This window comes from Oncorhynchus kisutch, linkage group LG29 (genome assembly GCF_002021735.2).
Source record: "Oncorhynchus kisutch isolate 150728-3 linkage group LG29, Okis_V2, whole genome shotgun sequence".
Taxonomy (NCBI): domain Eukaryota; kingdom Metazoa; phylum Chordata; class Actinopteri; order Salmoniformes; family Salmonidae; genus Oncorhynchus; species Oncorhynchus kisutch.
In genome coordinates, this window is record NC_034202.2 from 10,286,534 (window position 1) to 10,304,387 (window position 17,854).

A 17,854-nucleotide genomic window follows, 5' to 3' on the forward strand; every position below is an offset into this window, starting at 1 on the left:
AACTATTAAAAAAACAGTAAACATTACACTCACAAAAGTTGCCCAAAAAATAAAGACGTTTCATATTATGTGCAGATAGTTAAAGTACAAAAGGGAAAATAAATCAACATAAATATGGGTTGTATTTACAGTGGTGTTTGTTCTTCACTGGTTGCCCTTTTCTTGTGGCAACAGGTCACAAATTTGCTGTGATGGTACACTGTGGTATTTTACCCAATAGATATGGGAGTTGATCAAAATTGGGTTTGTTTTTCAAATTCTTTGTGGATCTGTGTAATCTGAGGGAAATATGTGTTTCTAATATAGTCATACATTGGACAGGAGGTTAAGAAGTGCAGCTCAGTTTCCACCTCATTTTGTGGGCAGTGTGCATATACCCTGTCTTCTCTTGAGAGCCAGGTCTGCCTGCGGCGGCCTTTCTCAATAGCAAGGCTATGCTCACTGAGTCTGTACATAGTCAAAGCTTTCCTTAAGTTTGGGTCAGTCACAGTGGTCAGGTATTCTGCCACTGTGTTACACTCTGTTTAGGGCCAAATAGCATTCTAGTTTGCTCTGTTTCAATGTATCAAGTAATTATCTTTTTGTTTTCTCATGAATTGGTTGGGTCTAATTGTGTTGCTGTCCTGGGGCTCTGTGGGGTCTGTTTGATAACAGAGCTCCAGGACCAGCTTGCTTAGGGGACTCTTCTCCAGGTTCATCTCTCTGTAGGTGATGGCTTTATATGGCTTCCTTTTAGATGGTTGTAGAATTTAACAAATCTTTTCTGGATTTTGATAATTAGTGGGTATCGGCCTAATTACGCTCTGCATGCATTATTTGGTGTTTTACATTGTACACTGAGTATATTTTTGCAGAATTCTGCATGCAGAGTCTCAATTTGGTGTTTGTTCCATTTTGTGAAAATTTGGTTGGTGAGCAGAACCCAGACCTCACAACCTTAAAGGGCAAAAGGTTCTATAACTGATTCAAGTATTTTTAGCCAGATCCTAATTGGTATGTCAAATTCTATGTTTCTTTTGATTGCAAAGACGAACCTTCTTCCCTTGTCTCTCAGCTCGTTCACAGCTTTGTGGAAGTTACCAGTGGTGCTGATGTTTATGCCAAGGTATGTATCGTTTTTTTGGGTGCTCTAGGGTATCAGCATCTAGATGCAATTTGTATTTGTGGACCTTTTTTTGGAACACATTTTGTCTTACTGAATTTCTCTCTCTCTCTCTCTCTCTCTATCTCTCTCTCTCTCTACCTTTCTCCTTTACTCGCTCCTCTCATTGTTTGGCCCCCAAGGACAATTTCCTCAATGCTCCATTCCCTTGGCAACCCCACCAGCCTAGCCGCACACGACCCTCCAGATGCCCTGACCAGGACATTCCAGGGAGAGGCATGCTCTCATTCCACCGCCAGCCCCCCTCCCCCCACCAAGGAAGCTTTCAGCTTCAAACAGCTTCAACTGAAATACCAAAACGAATGAATTTATCAGCGCCCCATTGGATTTGGTTATGTCAGCATGTGTGCGTCTGTGTCATCGTCTGGGTGCTAGGTGTATTTGTATGAAGCACAGTGTGCGGTGAGGTACATGTAATGTGTCACACACTGTGATAAGACAAAGAGACACTAGCTAGATAGCATCAGGGTTAATTATAGTAGGGAAAGCGGAACATGCTGGATATAGCAAGGACACTTTGCATGGTGAGTCGATAAAGTGTGTTTGAATGTGTGTGTGCGTATGAGTGTGCGCATGTATGCACATGCATTTGTGTGTATGAGTGTATGCAAAGGCATCATGCCCATAGGGGGCACAGGGGCATGTGCCCCCTCAGATTTGTCCTTGCCACAGCCATTTTATGAAGTTGGCTTTAGCTAGCCCAGATAGCTTCCCATCTCCCAACCTCATTACTAGCTACCAAGAAGCCATTTCAGGCTATCAATCAAGTTAGAGTAGCTAGCTTGTCTAATTATCTTAGCTGGCATGTCTGCTGGCAAGGTTGGTAGACTTTAGAAAAGCAAGCAATCACTAAATGTACTGAACAAGACTCACATTCCTTTCAATCTTTTACCCAGATTTGAGCAGAGATACAGAGAAGCATATGTGACTCGTTTAAGGAAACTAGACATACGTAGCACGTCACTATTTCACAGGAGAGGCATTTGAACATAAACATACACAGACAGTTCACATGTTCCAGAAGGCATTTCTGGCAACAAAAAAAAAACACATTTTGATATTTTTTTTAAATCAAAATGTGTTTTGTTTTTTTGCCAGAAATGCCTTCTGGAACATATGAACTGTCATGTGCATTAATAACACATGTGTATACCCTCCATAAATATGAATACAATTATTCAATTAGGAGACTAGTTGGTTTAGCCACAGAAAAAGACAGGAAACTTCCGGCTAGCCATGACTGGCTGAGATAATGGATGGGCTGGACATGCCGGGAGATGAGTTTGGATTGGTCTGCCATGTAACATGTTTCTGTCTGTAACATGAGCTGTTCAATGCATGTTGACAGTCCTTTCTACCATGCATTTTTTTAAAGATAACATTAGCCATCAGAGTGACTTGACACAACGCTGGCCAAACAAGATGTAGCTACAAACAAAACAGAGTTAAAATGGTCCCAGTCTGCTGTGAAGCGTTCCTCCATGCATACGGGTAAGAGTCTAGCTGCATTTTCAGGTATACGTTTCAAATTTTGTCAAAGTATTTTTTATTGCACGTTAAAGCGTACTATTAGTTAGCTAGTGAATGTTAGCTTGCTGGCTCGCTAGCTAAAGTTACATGTATGATCTGTGTAGTAATATTATTTGAATCAGAAAACCATTTGCATTGCTAGTTATAACCTAATGTTAGCTAGCTAACATTGAACATTGTTTGCTAGCTTTAGCTACCTGCAGATTCAAACTACAATGTTTGTATTGGTAGTAGTATGAGTTGGGATTATGCCGGCTCATTGTTTAGCTAGCTAGCTACCTAGCTAGCTACATGTCTAAACAAAAGACTTCACTTCGGCCAGATTACTACATGGCCCATCAAATTAGCCAGGTGTGTCTGGGAGTGATTTTGTATTTGTATATATTATGGATCCCCATTGGCTGCTGCCAAGCAGCTATTCTGCCTGTGGTCTGCCAAAATTAAGGCAGTTATACCATTTTAAAAACATTACAATATGTTCATTACAGAATTCACAACACACTGTGTGCCCATACTCCACTGCCACATTATCTACAACACAAAATCCATGTGTACGTGTGTGTATAGTACATATGTTATCATGTGTGTGTGTGCGCGCATGTGTCTGTACCTATGTTTGTGTTGCTTCACAGTCCCCGCTCTTCCATAAGATGTAATTTTATCTGTTTTGCATCAGCTACCTGATGTGGAATAGAGTTCCATGTAGTCATGGCTCTAGTTACAGTCACCTATTGTATTTCATGAACATGTGTCCATGTGTAGACAATTGTGAACAATCCACTTAGCTGGATGTGGCTGGAGGGTTATAGCATTTCCCTCACATGACCAATCAATTTGACCAATCAAATATATATATTGTTTTCCATAGAATTAAGCATGTATCATCCTCAAGTCATTTGTTCCCCCTTTTAGAGGGTATGTGTGTGTGCGTGCAGATGCTCGTTTGCGTGTGCATGTTGCTGAGCAGCTGGCTAGCATGCCGTGGTGTTATTGGGCTGAGCGATGTAAAGACGAAGAGAAACCAAAAGGCGGTTAGCTGTGAATCAGATGGGCTGAGTGTGTAAAACAGGATGAAAGTCAAGTACTGTAGAATAAACTTTTAGTGATCAATCAGTTCTCTACCCGCTACCCTCGCCAGCTCCACAGCGCGGGAGAAATAGACTGGAACATACACGGAGTGTCCAAACATTAGGAACACCGACTCTCTCCATGACATAGACTGACACGGTGAATTCAGATGAAAGCTACACTACCTGGCCAAAAGTATGTCCGCTAGATGTTGGAACATTGCTGCGGGGACTTGCTTCCATTCAGCCACAAGAGCATTAGTGAGGTCGGGCACTGATGTTGCGTGATTAGGCCTGGCTCGCAGTCAGCGTTCCAATTCATCCCAAAGGTGTTCGATAGGATGGAGGTCAGGGCTTTGTACAAACCAGTCATGTTCTTCCACACTGATCTCAACAAGCCATTTCTGCATGGACCTTGCTTTGTGCACGGGTGCATTGTCATGCTGAAACAGGAACGGGCCTTCCCCAAACTGTTGCCACAAATTTGAAAGCACAGAATCATCTAGAATGTCATTGTATGCTGTAGCGTTAAGATTTCCCTTCACTGGAACTAAGGGAACTAGCCCGAACCATGAAAAACAGCCCCAGATCATTATTCCACCAAACTTTACAGTTGGCACAATGCATATTTGGCAGGTAGCGTTTTCCTGGAATCTGCCAAACTCAGATTTGTTTGGCCGACTGCGAGATGGTGAAGCGTGATTCCTCACTCCAGAGAATGTGTTTCCAGTCCAATGGCGGCAAGTTTTACACCACTCCAGCCGACTCTTGTCATTGCGCATATAAGCCATTGTTGCTCCTAGACGTTTCCACGTCTCAATAACAGCACTTACAGTTGATCAGGGCAGCTCTAGCAGGGCAGGAAGGAACGAACTGACTTGTTGAAAAGGTGGCATCCTATGACTGTGCCACGTTGAAAGTCACTGAGCTAGGAAGGTGTTTTATGTTTTGCACACTCAGTTCTACATACAATAAAGAGATGGCTCTCAGAGAATAAAAATGTATGCCTCACTGTATGTCTGTGTGTGTGTATGTGTGTGTGTGTGTGTGTGTGTGTACAATGCAGTCCTTGACTTTTTCCACATTTTGATACTTTACAGACTAATTATAAAATGTATTAAATAATTTATTTCCTCATCAATCTACACACAATACCCCATGATGAAAAAACAAAAAAGGTTTTAGATTTTTTTTGCAAATGTATAAAAAAATCATGAACAGAAATACCTTATTTACATAAGTATTTCGACCCTTTGCTATGAGACTCGAAATTGAGCTCGGGTGCATCCTGTTTCCATTGATCATCCTTGAGATGTTTCTACAACTTGATTGCAGTCCGCCTGTGGTAAATTCATTTGATTGGACATGATTTGCAAAGGCACATACCCATCTATATAAGGTCCCACAGTTGACAGTGCATGTCAGAGCAAAAACCAAGCCATGAGGTCGAAGGAATTGTTCGTAGAGCTCGGAGACAGGATTGTGTCGAGGAACAGATCTGGGAAAGGGTACCAAAACATTTCTGCAGCATTGAAGATCCCCAAAAACTCAGTGGTCTCCATCATTCTTAAAACAAAAGAAAATTGGACAAATTGAGCAATTGGGGGAGAAGGGCATTGGTCAGGGAGGTGACCAAGAACCCAATGGTCCCTCTGACAGAGCTTCCTCTGTGAGATGGGTGAACCTTCCAGAAGGACAACCATCTCTGCAATACTCCACCAAGGACACACAGCTACAATCTTTATGGTAGATTGGTAAAAGGCACATGACAGCCCGCTTGGAGTTTGCCAAAAGGCACCTAAAGGATTCTCAGACCATGAGAAACAAGATTCTCTGGTCTGATGAAACCAAGATTGAACTCTTTAGCCTGATTGTCATGTGTCCCGTCTGGAAGAAACCTGGCACCATCCCTACGGTGAAGAATGGTGGTGGCAGCATCATGCTGTGGGGATATTTTTCAGCGGCAGTGACTGGGAGACTAGTCAGGATCGAGGAATGGAGCAAAGTACAAAGAGATCCTTGATGAAAACCTGCTCTAGAGTGCTCAGGACTTCCGACTGGAGAGACCTGAAAATAGCTGCCCATCTGCAGAGAAGAATGGGAGAAACTCCCCAAATATAGGTATACGAAGCTTGTAGCGTCCTACCCAAGAAGACTCGAGGCTGTAATCTCTACCAAAGGTGCTTCAACAAAGTACTGAGTAAAGGGTCTGAATACTTATTTAAATGTGATACACCTGTTTTTAATTTTTAATATATTTGCAACCTGTTTTTCTTTGTCATTATGGGGCATTGTGTGTATATTGATGAGGGAAAAAACAATTCAATCAATTTTAGAATAATGCTGTAACGTAACAAATGGGATCTGAATACTTTCCGAATGCACTGTGTGTGTATGTTTCTCTCTCTCTCTCTCTGTGTGTGTGTGTGTGCGCATGCGTGCCTGCGTGCTTGTGTGTGACCATGTGTGTAGCTGTTTATCATATCGGTCTTTTACTGGATAATTTCCCCGGCCGATACAGAGTGCATAAATCCAGGCTACTGCCGCCGTCTGTCTGGACCACACGCTGACTGACAGCCACGGGGCACCTGTCAATCATCAGCCGTAGTCCCAGCAACAGATTGATATATTATGGCCTCCCTCAGGGTGCCTGGGAGTGCATAAGGATTGGTCTGGGCTCTTGTTCTAGCCACAACCACTGCTCATGCATGGGTAGATTAGGTAAACTTCTATTCAAAACAACTTATGTAATTTCCCTCCAATTGTGAAAGCAGAATTGAGCTGCTTAGCATAGTGACTAGTAAGAGGAGATGTAGAGGAGAGGACTCATCACAGGAGGCAGAGAGGTAAGGACTGTGAAGACAAAGAATGGTAAGTCACCTTCCGTTTTTAGTCCCGCAATAGAATACACACACAGAGAATGCACTCAGATGTGCAAGTATGTAGGCACACAAGCACGTGCAAGCAAGCAAGCACACAAACATTACTATACTGTCCTCTCACCATTTGTTCTCTAGTAGTATATAAATAAAAGGCTTTTGACTGATTCTGACAGTAGCAACACAGCACATAAATAGAGGTGCATCAGCCCTTGGCCCTAGCTAGTTTGTACGTCATTTTAGAAGATCTCTCTCTTCCTTCAGCCAAATAATAACTCAACCACTCCAAAGAGGACACACAGCTACAGTTGAAGTCGGAAGTTTACATACACCTCAGCCAAGTTTTTCACAATTTCTGACATTTAATCAGAGTAAATATTCCCTGTGTTAGGTCAGGTAGGATGACCACTTTATTTTAAGAATGTGAAATGTCAGAATAATGATTGCGAGAATGATTCATTTCAGCTTTTATTTATTTCTTCACATTCTCAGTGGGTCAGAAGTTTACCTACACTCAATGAGTATTTGGTAGCATTGCCTTTAAATTGTTTAACTTGGGTCAAACATTTTGGGTAGCCTTCCACAAGCTTCCCACAATAAGTTGGGTGAATTTTGGTCCATTCCTCCTGACAGAGCTGGTGTAACTGAGTCAGGTTTGTAGGCCTCCTTGCTAGCACATGCTTGTTTAGTTCTGCCCACAAATTTTCTATAGGATTGAGGTCAGGGCTTTGTGATGGCCACCCCAATACCTTGACTTTGTTGTCCTTAAGCCATTTTGCCACAACTTTGGAAGTATGCTTGGGGTCATTTTCCATTTGGAAGACCCCTTTGCGACCAAGCTTTAACTTCCTGACTGATGTCTTGAGATGTTGCTTCAATGTATCCACCAAATTTTCCTGCCTCATGATGCCATTGATTTTGTGAAGTGCACCAGTCCCTCCTGCAGCAAAGCACCCCCACAACATGATGCTGCCACCTCCGTGCTTCACAGTTAGGTGTTCTTCGGCTTGCGCGCATCCCCATTTTTCTTCCAAACATAACGATGGTCATTATGGCCAAACAGTTCTATTATTGTTTCATCAGACCAGAGGACATTTCTCCAAAAAGTACAATCTTTGTCTCCCTGTGCAGTTGCAGACCGTAGTCTGGCTTTTTTTGGAAGTTTTGGAGCAGTGGGTTCTTCCTTGCTGAGCGGTCTTTCAGGTTATGTCGATATAGGACTCGTTTTACTGTGCTATAGATACTTTTGTACCTATTTCCTCCAGCATCTTCACAAGGTCCTTTGCTGTTGTTCTGGGAATGATTTGCACTTCTCGCACCAAAGTACGAAAAGTGCTTTGACAGAACACGTCTCCGTCCTGAGCGGATGACGGCTGCGTGGTCTCATGGAGTTTATACTTGCATACTATTGTTTGTACAGATGAACGTGGTACCTTCAGGCTTTTGGAAATTGCTCCCAAGGATGAACCAGACTTGTGGAGGTCTTGGCTGATTTCTTTTGATTTTCCCATGATGTCAAGCAAAGAGGCAGTGAGTTTGAAGGTAGGCCTTGGAATACATCCACAGGTACACCTCCAATTGACTCAAATTATGTCAATTAGCCTAACAGAAGCTTCTAAATCCATGACATCGTTTTCTGGAATTTTCCAAGCTGTTTAAAGGCACAGTCAACTTAGTGTATGTAACCTTCTGACCCACTGGAATTGTGACACAGTGAATTATAAGTGAAATAATCTGTCTGTAAACAATTGTTGGAAAAATTACTTGTGTCATGCACAAAGTAGATTTGCCAAAACTATAGTTTGTTAACAAGAAATTTGTGGAGTGATTGAAAAAAAAACGAGTTTTAATGACTCCAACCTAAGCGCATGTAAACGTCCGACTTCAACTGTATGCCATTATAACAGGAGAGAGAGAGAGAGAGAGCTGACACCGGCTGACATCGCTCCAAAGACTATGCTCTCTGTCATCATGTCACTCATAGGGCACTCTGCTAATGATTTCACGTTGATTTATTTCATCATTGCGAGGGCATTCGTCTCTTGGGGTGTATTTCAGAAACTCCATAACACCCTGGTCTGTCGGTGAAATGCTGCGAGCAGGACATTTAATGGAGCTCTCGGAGGAAAAGGCCAAAATGCGGTACTTACAAAAGTGGCAAGCGTAACACATAAACAGCTTAGAGGGTTCAGGTTCACGTTTTCTGGCCTGGTGGGATATCTGTCAATGTGCCAATGAGCAGGGCATTGACCCTGGATGCTTCTGTGTGTCACTCTGAGCGGCTTCACTGCAAGTATATTGTATGTTTCGGAAATTCTATCTTTTTTTTTTTTAAGTCCATTGCTCATGTTTCTTGGCCCAAGCAAATCTCTTCTTCCTATTGGTGTCCTTTGGTAGTGGTTTCTTTGCAGCAATTCGACCATGAAGTCCTGATTCACCAAGTGTCATCTGAACAGTGTCATCTGAACAGTTGATGTTGTTTGAATTCTGTAAAGCATTTATTTGGGCTGCAATTTCTGAGGCTGGTAACTCTAATGAACTTATCCTCTGCAGCAGAGGTAACTCTGGGTCTTCCTGTCCTGTGGCAGTCCTCATGAGAGCCAGTTTCATCACAGGGCTTGATGATTTTTGCAACTGCACTTGAAGAAACATTAAATTTTCCTGATTGACTGACCTTCATGTCTTAAAAGTAATGATGGACTGTTGTTTCTCTTTGCTTATTTGAGCTGTTCTTGCCAGAATATGGACTTGGTCTTTTACCAAATAGGGATATCTTCTTATACCACCCCTACATTGTCACAACACAACTGATTGGCTCAAACACATTAAGAAGGAAAGAAATTCCACAAATTAACTTTTAACAAGGCACACCTGTTGAAATGTATTCCAGGTGACCACCTCATGAAGCTGGTTGAGAGAATACCAAGAGTGTGCAAAGCTGTCATCAAGGCAAAGGGTGGCTACTTTGAAGAATCTCAAATATAAAAAAATATGCTGGTGGATTGTTGCATAATTCAAGAGTGTAATATGGTTGGGTTGTATTATTCAATATTGTAATATGTTAAAGAAGAAAAGTTGCTTGGATTGTTAAATAGTTTGTGCTTACTTGCTAGTGGCTTCTGTGAAATATATGATCAATTTGAGCTGGGGACCAAGAATGTTGAGTTGCCATCCACAACAAAAGAAACACAAGGATGTAATGTGAATTGAAAAGTAGAAATCAATTCCCGCCACTCTACTACTCAGACTGTCCTTCATCTCTCCTATTGGGAATAGGGCTTTAGTAGTGTGTTAACACTGAGTTGTGAGGAACACCCTGGACTTGACCTCTCTCTCTCTCTCTGTGCAGATATGTACCCTCCACTTAGCGGGTGATAAAAGGCGTCAAAGTGTCTTATCCTCTGAGGGAAATAATAAACACCTGCAGACACATACAGTCACTTTAACCAGCACGCCCCACTGTTGCTGTCAGCTCCTGCGTAAGTTCATACGGTAAGGAACTCAAGTGGCTTTATTCTTCCACAATACTCAACTCGCAAACACAGAGAGAGAGAGAGAGAGAGAGAGAGAGAGATTCTTATTTAGCTTGGCTGCTGAGGGCCTTTGTCTGTGTGTTTGTGGGAAAAGCAGGCAGGAGGAGGAAGTGGGTGTTTTTGCAGGGAGGGCGACATAGTTGCAGTATTCCTGACAGTGCTGCCTGAGCCTGTTGACCACATTTTTCAGATTAGAGTATTTTTTTGTGTGGTGATTTTAGGACGGTTAATACAGCCAGTGATGGCCAGGCAATCAGTCTAATGCACATGCGCACTCCCAAACACACACACACACACACACAGAGATTAACTTGGTCAACAATGTTATTTTTAAAAGACAATCAAAGATAGTGGCGTTAACGCTTTTATTTTTTAACAAACGTCATGACACTATGTATGAGTGAGTCACTCAGCTTTATGATGACAAATATCACACTTCACTCGAGTCATTCAACATTAGTTAACAAATTATTTCGTTAAACAAAAATATCCCAAAGAAAATAGAAACATTGCCTATGCTAAGAAATTGGCCAAGCCTAAACAAATAAATGAATAGCCTAAATAAACTAGTAAATGTTATAAATAAAATAAATACATGAAATAGCTCAGCTCTTGCCTCTCTGTGCATAAATTATTCTCCTACAGATGACTTGCCTGTAGGTTTTTCCTAGTCATCAATAGTTACCACAGCCACAAAGCTAGAAGGCCCGCCTACCCGACCAATCGGATGAGGGAGTGTGATGATGCGTATTTGCGGGAAGTGCCTCATTTTTGAAATGGCAAATCTTGAGTTCAAGTTTTGAGGACCACATAACTAAACACATTTGGGAACAAGAATTGGCAACGTCACTAACATTTCATAACACTGAGAAAGGACAAAAGTTTTTGGGCAAAAGGGTAAGTTGTCTTTTCTTTTTCAGATAACTAGTAGCTAACTTTTGCTACTCTCATCTAAAATGAGCTAACTAGCTACCATAAGGGATTCCATTCCAAGCACAGAGGAGTTTTTCTATTTGATAGAGCAAAACTGTTAGCTTGCCTACAAGCCTTTCATTCTAATAGTAATGTATCATATTATTGACCTTTAGATGCAAAGCCTTTGGCAGAAAAAAATAACTCAGTTGGGAGAGTAAAAGTCTCACATTCAATGGTGTTCCATTTCAAGTGGTGGGCACAAAGACATACGAACGTCACCAGGGGAAAGACAAACAAAAACCAAAGAGAAATATGCTGCTGAAATGAACAAGAAGGCAGTAAGTTTGTGGGAAACCCCGTTTGGGAAACCCCATTTGATAAACCCTGTTTGGGAAACCGTGGCCTATTTTACCCCGTGTCATAGGTTATCTGTCATACCATCGTGTAATGCCTGTCTTGACTGCATCAAATTGTTGTAAAGATGCTAGCTAGCTACAGTAGCCAGCTAGCGTTGACTAACACCGTTCCGTACACATTTTGGGCAACCGCAGCATTCAAACGAGGCTGCAATGAAAGCTAATGGGACTGTAGCGACTGTGTTGGCATCAAAATGCGGGGTGTGAACTAAGTTTCTATTCAGCGTTGATTGACATGGTAAAGGACCAATATTATTGGAGAAAAGTTGAAAAAAACTGACCCCTCTGACGCTGTACGTTAAAGTGTGACGTGTCACGATGTAAGGTATGGCACGCTTTATGCAACTCATTCTGTGCCGTATAGCCTCTTTCCACGAGGGGTTGCGCCTTGCTCGCAGATTACGAACAAGAAAGGATCAATGGTGAGTGTAATGGTGAGTGTAAAGTTAATTACTCGCAAGTTCATGAATAGTTCATTCAAATCAATTGTAAATTTTTTGCATCATCACTGCGTACCACCGTGACTCAAAAACCGTGACAGCCACAGTTTACTTGTGTAGATAAATTTAGCGCCACCCTAAAATGTTTTTAGGGTGAAAAAGCCATTTCCCCACACAACTTATCTCGGTACAGGTGTCCAGTACGTCCTGTGCCTCCTCTCCGCACTCGTCCTGAAGTGCGTGTCATCAGCCCGGTGCCACCTGTACCGGTCCCACGCATCAGACCTCCAGTGTGCATCCACAGTCCTGTGCCTCCTCTCCGCACTCGCCCTGAGGTGCGTGTCATCAGCCCAGTGCCACCTGTACCGGTCCCACGCATCAGACCTCCAGAGAGCCTCCACAGTCCGGAGCTTCCGGCGACGGTTCCCGGTCCGGAGCTTCCGGCGACGGTTCCCGGTCCGGAGCTTCCGGCGACGGTTCCCGGTCCGGGGCCTCTAGCGACGAGCTGCAGTCCGGAGCCTCCGGCGATGATCCACGGTCCGGTTCCACAGAACCGGAGGGATCAGCGTAAGGAGGTGGGGCTGCGTCCAGAACCGGAGCCGCCACGAGGTTAGATGCCCACCCAGACCCTCCCCTATCGGTTCAGGTTTACGGCCGGGAGTCTGCATCTTTGGTATGTCTAGGGTTTTAGTATGTCTAGGGGTTTTTGTATGTCTATGTTGGCCTGATATGGTTCCCAATCAGAGACAGCTGTTTATCGTTGTCTCTGATTGGGGATCATATTTAGGTAGCCATTTTCTTCATTCGTGTTGTGGGATATTGTCTATGTATAGTTGCCTGTCAGCACTATTTGTCTGGCTTCACGTTTCGTTTGGTTGTTTGTTGTTTTGTTCAGTGAGTTTCGATTTATTAAAATTATGTGGAATTCTACTCACGATGAACGTGACACAGACAAAAACAACAAGCTACAGGTGTGAAACGTGTCTCGGCTACCTACTGGTGAATCTTTTTTATGCGCCGCACTAATTAAAACTGTCTTAAAACTCTTGCTTTGATTAACATTTCAAATGTAATGGTCTATCCTTGTAGGCTATGTAGCAATGTCACATAGATCATTGCATTTGATTTTAGACAAAGCCTTAAAAAAAAGGCCTTTAAAAAATTAAATAAATGAATACTCTCCCAAGTAATCTAATACTAACGTCTGATCGGATATTTGAATATTCAAATAACCGCGCAAATCCCAAACAGACACACAACAGGTGACATGTACTGCCCTAATAGAACGTAGAACACTCAAAAATCAGCTAATATGGCCTGCAGATGAATGCCCTAAACCAGGGTTTCTTAAACTTTTGGTCAGGACCAACACTTTCTCTTCTTTATTCGGGTCGTTAGAGGACCATTTGGATTCGGTAGGATGGTCAATTTCTTATTTGAATCTCGAGGTGAAAATGTTTAAGAACCCTTGTACTAAAATAACACACTGTGGAACAGTGCGTGTCGTGTGTGTGTGTGTTGACAGGAGGATCTTAGATAGAAGGATGGGTAGAATCACAGCCTGTCCTCTACCTCCCCCTTCCCAGACATCCACACCCACAGACAGACCACTCTCTCTGCTCCCTCTGGTAATCTGAGGGTAAAGCTCCAGGATTAGGGTGGGGATCAACCATCACCTGTCTCCCCATTATTGGAGTCTCTTTGGGGCCTGAGGAGTGCTCCATCATCCGGCTCCTCGCCACCTAGGCCAGTCCAGGCTGGTTTAGGAAGCAGCTTCCATGCAGGGCTAAATGCGCAAACTCCATCCAGTCTAGAATAGTCCTGGCTGGTTTAGGTACTACAGGGAGCAGCTTCTAATGCCACTGGCTTTATGAAAACAGCCGGGGCTAAAACCCTGATCCTGGGTTAAATATCATGATGATCCCACGTTAAATATCATGATGATCCCACAGTAGCTCAATGTCTCTTCTATCTATCTCTATACAAACACAACAGCAGAGTACAGGCGTCAGAACCAGGCTGTGTTCCAGTTTCCTGTTTTTAGCTGGAAATGAGCCTGGGTTTTGGAAACTGAACCATCGTTCAGCACCATGTTGGTGCAGCCATGTTTCCCATCCACAGGCCTGCTTCACTTCCTCACTTCCCGCTAGTTTAGTGAGACACACACGGAGAGGAAAGCAGAGATCTGTCACAAACAACATTATGAGAGCCAACGCTGACACACTCACCCTATCGAGGAGCTGTTTAGTGAGTATGTCGACTTCCATTGTTTAATTCTGATAATAAGGCACAGCAATACCGCTTCCTGTTGTTAGGGCCTTGTGTATTTTTGCACCAATTGACCTGACATTGGAAAACATCGGCCCCAGTTATGGTTTCTACCTAGAGCCCAGTGTCTTTCTGTCACGACTTCCGACGAAATCGGTCCCTCTCCTTGTTCGTGCGGTGTTCGGCGGTCGACGTCACCGACCTTCTAGCCACCACTGATCCATTTTTAATTTTCCATTAGTTTTGTCTTGTCTTCCTTCACACCTGGTCCCAATCCCATCAATTACATGTTGTGTATTTAACCCTTTGTTTCCCCACATGTCCTTGTCGGAGATTGTTTTGTTTGTATGTGATGTGCTATTTAGTGTTGGTGTGCGACGGGTTTTGTACCCACTTTGTTATTTTATACATTTTGGTTGTTTTGGAGTTTTGTCAGCATTTGTTAAACAACTCCGTTTATACGAAGTCTGTTCTCCTGCGCCTGACGTCTCTGCCACCAACATGCACACGTTCCTGGCTAAATGACATGATGGGGCGATACAGTACGGTTAACGTTCCACTAAATGGTGTTCTATTGTGTAGGTGTGATAGTGTTACCGGGGTGTGATAGTGTTAGCATGGTGTGACTGTAGCCTACAGCTGGTAGTCACACTGTAACAGCCACATAATGGCCAAAACAGATCTACATCTGTCGCCCAGCAGACGAAAGAGAAGAAAGAACAGATCCCACCATTTCAAAAGAAGAAAGAGAGAAAGAGAAAGCAGGGGGCTCGGTTGTTCAAAAGGGAGCGTATATCCTCGGCCCATCCCAGACAGCTGCTGTGGTGTGTGTGTGTGTGTGTGTGTGTGCGTGTGTTTATGAATGTTACACAACCTACCATTCAACAGCAGCTGCTGGGTGCACTGATGTAATGTGAGTTTTGTTGGCGAGAATAAAGAGAGAGAGCATGATGGACAGATAGCGAAAGACGGCGATAACGTCCTGTATGAGAGAGGAGACACAAGAAGGTAAAAAAACAAAATCACACAAACACTACCCTACCCTACCCTACACCAAACATAGGGCAACACAACATAGGAATCAAAGTTCAGCATAGAACCAGACACAGTAGAACCCTTCAGTGTAGAAAGGGGCTGTGATATGTTGTTACATCTTTATTACCAAACCTAATTAACCCTACTTAACAACCTCTCTCTCTCATGGAAAAACACACACGGGAGATTTACTAGAAAAGGTTATCCTGGGCTGTTTTTGTTCCTAGTTTCCCATACTGGCTGTGATAGAGCTGAGTAATAGAGCAGTATTTGCATAAGGAGTATATCTGTCCACATAGGCGCACAATGAAGCTCTTCACAGGTCAAGTCCTACCACAGACAAACAGCCGCAAGGTAGCTAAGAGTTTCCCCAGGCTTCTGATGAGAGCATCAAACACACTCATGACCAGATATAACAATGTGTGTGTGTTTTTTTCATGTATCTCAATCAAATGTATTTATATAGCCCTTTTTACATCAGCAGATGTCACAAAGTGCTACACAGAAACCCAGCCTAAAACCCCAAACAGCAAGCAATGCAGATGTAGAAGCAAAACTCCCTAGAATGGCAGGAACCTAGGAAGAAACCTAGAGAGGAACTCAGGCTCTCAGTGTGCTTTTCATAGCCGAGCATTCAGAGGTCGAGAAAGCAGGTGCGGTAGAGAGAGAGAGAAAGAGAGAGAGAGAAAGAGAGATAGAGTCGAAAACAGTAGGTCTGTGTGTGGCTAAAGCGTGATTACTTTATGATTGTGCCCAGGTGATGAGATAAGGGAAGCCATAACCACCAGGAAGTCTGAATATGTAAATGTCAACCACCTACAGGTACAGTTGATATCATGGCGTGATAAGACTAGCAGTGATCTGATATAGACACAGAGAGACCGGGTTTAGAAACCACCACCACACACACACACACACCAACTGTCTGTGTGTGTACTGTACCAGCCATAGAACGTACATCAAAGGCCACTGGAACTTCCATGAGATAACACAAACTTGATCTCCGGTGCAGACGAAAATAACAACTCGAAAATAACAACTCCCCTTCTGTGTGTTCGACTCTAAATCTCCTGCCCTTAATAGTCACACGCAAACACACACACACACACACACACACACACACACACACACACACACACACACACACACACACACACACACACACACACACACACACACACACACACACACACACACACACACACACACACAAGGGCACTGAAAAAAAGAAGGTTCTTATGATTCTACCTCAGCTCTTAAGGTTCTTTTGAGGAATGTTGCTCAAAATAGAACCACCGAGCTAAGTGTTGCGCTCTTGACTTGGCATCTGCGGTTCTTCAGAATTCTAAAATGTTCTTGAAATGTAGGGAAGCCTGCAGATGTGTCCCTTCCATAGCACGCAGCGAGTTTATTTTTTCAGTGTAACATTTCTAGTGTTGATTCAGGAGTTAAGTTTACACCGTAAAGAGTCCTATTTAACTCAACAGTTTTTTGGGGGTGACCAAACTATCAGTAGAGTTGAAAACGATGGAAAGTAATTGAACTTTCAATTTTTAACTCAGAACATGAAAACGTGAGCGAAAAAGTGCACTGCGTTGTCAAACACTGAAAAAGTCAATTTGGTGGAAACACGCCACTAGTGGGCACACAAACACGGATCTTTTCGCATGAATAATCGGTTGCCAATTGGATGGAAACCTAGGTCCAAACAACAAAACCAAAACAAAGACAGACCAGTAAAAGATCAGTGTTTGTGTGCAGCGCCATAGGACACCTCCGTGTATAATGGGGAAGAACACATACAGGGTGGAGGATTTACAGAGTTCAACTCCCATTCACTTTTCCTCTCTTCTCCTTTATTCTCCTCACATCTCTTCTCTTATTCACTTCTATTCGTCTCAAACAACAGACTGAGACGATCACTCACCTAACGAGCAGAATTGGGCTCAATAGAGCATCAACAAAGCAAATACAAAACACACACAAAGACATGCATGCCCTCCCTCGGTCCACCTCATTATTGGACAAATCCCCATCAGAGATAAGTTAGTAAACAAAGATATCTATTTTTCAGATATACCAGTGTAAGCTTAGCCAGGAGGGTCAGTCAAGGAGAACAGGCACATACAGAGCACAATATCATCAAATCACTCTGTCATTGATATAATACTGTATCACAAAGCAGGCCAGTGTAGGGCAGTGTGTGTGTGTGTCTGTGTGTGTGTGAGTATGTGTGTCCTAAGGTGAGTACAGAGTTCAGCTCTGGTCTGTCTGTCTGTCTGCTCTTCCTGCTCTTCTGGTTCTGTGGCTGAGTGTGTAATAAAGATCAAGGTGGGACAATTGTCCTCGGAACTCCCAACTCCCCACGTGTGTGTGTGTGTGTGTGTGTGTTATTTTTACTATGTTCTACATTGTAGAATAATAGTGAAGACATCAAAACTATGAAATAACACATATGGAAACATGTCGTAACCAAAAAAGTGTTAAACAAATCGAAATATGTTGTATATTGAGATTCTTCAAAGTAGCCACCCTTTGCCTTGATGACAGCTTTGGAATGCTGGAATACATTTCAATTAACAGGTGAGCCTTGTTAATAGTTCATTTGT

General features: G+C 43.0%; 1 protein-coding gene across 3 annotated transcripts in view; it reads right to left on the bottom strand.

Moving 5' to 3' along the window:
• Nucleotides 1-17,854, bottom strand: part of LOC109880108 (disabled homolog 2-interacting protein) — a 256,453-nt gene that overhangs the window by 140,281 nt on the left and 98,318 nt on the right. The gene's annotated exons all lie outside the window — the stretch shown is intronic.